At 46.1% G+C, this 3,911-nt stretch overlaps 1 pseudogene; it reads left to right on the top strand.

Annotated features, from left to right (window-relative positions):
- Window positions 1–1,415: 1,415 nt before the first annotated feature.
- Window positions 1,416–2,536, top strand: LOC143984422 (integral membrane protein GPR137C pseudogene; annotated as a pseudogene).
- The last annotated feature ends 1,375 nt before the right edge of the window (window positions 2,537–3,911 follow it).

The following is a 3,911-nucleotide window of genomic DNA, read 5'->3' as shown; positions in this document are numbered from 1 at the left end:
TAATAGAACAGGTAAAAAATCTTCTGTGTTCAGCAATCCCCCTCAGCCCTCCCCCTTTATACTTACCTGAGCCCCATCCCAATCAAGCGATGTGCACGAGAGCCTTGGCCATTGGCTCCCAATGCTATCAATCACAACCAGTGAGCCAATGAGGAAAGATTGGGGGCAGGGCTGAGCCACAGCTCTGTGTGTGAATGGACCCTCAGAACAGCTGCTCGGGAGTGAGCCTGCTTGGGTGCCCCATAGCAATCTGCTTTCTCTGGGGGCACTGGGCAAGAGAGAGGCGCCAGGAACGCTGGCATGGGACACGAGAGGAGGGAGATTGGGGCTGCTGTAAATGAGCAGGTGAGTGTAACCTCCAGACAGCACATGTCATTCATGATCTCTGTGTCCCCTCTCTTTTTTTATTTTTTTATTTTATTGACTTCAAATACCCAATACAATGAAAAACTATTTAAAGAAAGGAAATTCCTCTTCACATTACTATGCATAACTAATGTTTCCTGGGCACATGCAAAAACTGACTCTATTTGCATTTTTAGTATTAGCCATATTAAAATGATATTAAACCCCTAGCAATTTCTAGCTTAAAGCAGAACTTCACCCAAAAAAGGAAGTTCCGCTGTCCCCCCACACCATATTTGGAACATATTTATTTTTTGGAGGCCAGCTGGTACCTAGTTTTGACAGGTACCTGCTCCTACTTCCATCTTCCCCACCCGCAGCTTTCTAGGACGTCACATGTCCCCTTAGGCTACGGGACCATTCACAAAGTGCAGCTTGTGCAAACACAATGGGTAGCCCTGACTCCTTTGCAGCTTCAGAGCGGGCTGCCCACAGTTAACATGCTGACACAAGGAACTTGATGATTGGTGAAGAAGCGTCACGGGTGAAGATGACGCGGAATCCTTGGATAGGTCAATTTCTGTTTATTAAAAGTCAGCAGCTACAGTTTTTGTAACTGCTCACTTTAAATTTTTGCAGAACTGACTGCAGAACCTCTTTAAAACATTGAACACAATACACCAACTTTCCTTAGTAAACTATTTGTTAAAATTCTTACCAAAGCACTTGCAATATACAACTTTCAATGCTGCTGGCTCTTGCCCTCTCAGTGCTGCTTCCTTGAACGTCTGGTCCCAAGAAAGTGTTAACAGTGGACACTGCAGTCTCCAGAAGATAGGAGAGAGGAGCAAGGGTGAGCATTTATTTAACCAAGTTATGGGGGCTGTGTGTTTCTATTGATACACACAATGTAAGGAGACACATCTGTAGTTCTTGTTTGCATTGTTGGATGCTGCAAGAGAAAGGAGCCACCCTGAAACAGGAAACCTGTCCAGTGGGGTTGTTTTGAACTGCAGAGGAGGCGAGCACACGCGGGGGGGGGGGGGGGGGGCACAGGGGAACATGACACCATGCGAGCTGCCTCTATCCCCTGAGCGGTGGTGCTGGGGCTGACTGCGACCATCACGGGACTGTGCTTGCTGCTCTTTCTGTATGACTATTTGCAGCTCTGGCTGCTGCTATGCTACAGACAGAAAAGGCTCAGCTACCAGAGTGTCCTGCTCTTCCTCTGCCTGCTCTGGGCCTGCTGCAGAACCATCCTCTTCTCCTTCTACCTGACCAACTGTGCCCAGGACAATGGACTGCACATATTCCTACACTGGCTGCTCTACTACGCCCCCATCTGCCTACAGTTCTTCACCCTCTGTCTGCTTTGTCCTTACTTCTCCTGGGTTGTCCTTAAAGCTCACTGCACAGAGTTCAACAGATATTATATCCCCCTGCAATTTGCATTTTTTTTATCAGCCTCACCTTTCTGATAGTGAACTTGTTATCCATCTTGAATGACAATAGCACAGATGACCAGCGTAAATGGATCCCCATGATTCGGATCACAATCATCAACTGTCTTCGCTTCTTCACTGCTTGTTCTATCTCGCTGGCCAGCAAAATCTACAAAATCACTAATATGACCCCTGCTCGCGTCTACCTATTGTCTAAGGGGACCTCAGGAAACCAAGCGGTCAGGATTGGCCCATTGATCAGCACACTGTATATATTGAGGGCCATGTACAACCTGGTGGTGGTTTTTAGCCAATCTGACAGCAAGCCAACCCCCTTCAGTTATGTCTGGAATGGAGTATCTGATCATGGCTTTACAGGAAAGAACAATGATATGGAATATATGATCTTTACACTGATTCCCCTTTTCTGCAAGTTCCTGCCAATGTGCCTCATGACTTATTTCTTCCATGCTAAAAAAACGAGTTAGAACTTGGAAGCAGTAGGAATGGTAAATAGTCCCAGCTTTGGGTTCAGAGCATACTTTTTTGACAATCCTAGAAGATATGGCAGTGAGGATGACTTGCCCAGACTGGCAGGAGCCAGAGGAGAGTGAGGAAGCTTGTCATCTACTCCAAGAATCGCTGGATGGTATGGTACCAGTGACTGTGCAGTGGTTCCACCTCTACTGAGCGAGCCTTTATCGGGGACTCCTGTTCTCTTCAAATGTGGAGCAAACACACTAGCATGACTCTACTGACTGTACAACGCACACGCACCTTTGCAGCTGTTCCTTGGTGTGACACAGTAAGCCGTGTCCAATAGCTTTTGTTTAACTTTTGAGGTAATGCTGCATTTGCATACATATTTGAGTTTTTCTTTTTTTCTTTAACATTTTGTAGATTTAAGCTTGGATGCCAACGTCCTTTAGAACTTGCCAAGTTACTAAAGAGGCTTCAGGATTGGTGTGGCAACTGGCAAACTTTGCTTAAGGAAATTATGTATTGGTGCATTTTTTTTGCACATAACACCTTTCACGTGAAAAGACTAATTTCTATCAAATCCTGAGTTGTAAAGTAAAAGTTTCCATTAAACTGCCCTTGAAGATGAAACCTCAGCGTACTAGTGTCCATCTTCAATCTTTAAAATGGAGCTGACCCTAACTGCACAATGACTTGCTTATTTGTGCTTGCAAGTGGCCAAAACTAACACAAAGAAGGGTGGTAGGCTTGGTAGACCTTTTCCAGGAGGCTGCTGTGAATTTGTGCTTTGAAAGTTTACTTATTTTTTTGTTTTCTTTTCCCATATGCCAGTTCATATCCTCCCCTAACACATGCCACTATCCAGTTACCAAAAAACAATAAACGTATCTCAATTGTCTGAGCAAAAAACCCCCCAAAAAACAGGAAACCTGAGGCAGAAGTCATGGCACCGGCTTAAACTTGAAAACAGGCAAGGATTTCAAGCGAGGGAATGGGGATTGGTAAGTTATTAGAGTGATTATAATTATTTTTTTTTTAAACCCAACATGTCATGCTTATTTGCTCTGTGCAATGGTTTTGCACAGAGCGGCCCTAATCCTCCTCCTCTGGGATCCCCACCAGCACTCCTGGCTCCACCTAAGCCATGCTGCCTGCATCTATAGACACAGACAGCGCAAAAATTGGCCCCGCCCCCACTCCCTCATCACAGGATTTGATTGATAGCAGCAGGAGCCAATGGCTCCCACTGTTATCGGTCTGCCCTGCTAGAAGGGAGGGAGCCAATAGAGCAGCACATGTAGGCAGGTAACCTACTGTGTATTTAGTTAGCACCCAGCTGCCAAAGTCAGGGGGAAAGGGTTAATGTTTTGCTGCCTTTCCCCTTTGTGTTTCCTGGGTTTTGCTAAGGTCCCGCCTCCCTCCCATGTTCTATAAAAGGGAAGACGTTTCGATCCTTGGGGGTTCCCTCCCTAGCTGTCTGTCTCTGGCAGTCTCTGGGAGTTGACTGGCATTATGGAGATCTTTGGTCTAGTCACTAGGAACAAGAAGTGAGTGCACGTATGAGATCTGTGCTATGTGCTTAGGGGGGGGGGGGCTTTTCTGTTACTGGGAGTGAGGTAACAGAGGTACGCTGACTGGTGGAGT

This window comes from Lithobates pipiens, unplaced genomic scaffold (assembly GCF_037356315.1).
Source record: "Lithobates pipiens isolate NorthernLeopardFrog02 unplaced genomic scaffold, aLitPip1_a1.2 Scaffold_16, whole genome shotgun sequence".
Taxonomy (NCBI): Eukaryota; Metazoa; Chordata; class Amphibia; order Anura; family Ranidae; genus Lithobates; species Lithobates pipiens.
Note: the sequence above shows the minus strand (reverse complement) of the source record. Positions and strands in the feature narration are given on the sequence as shown.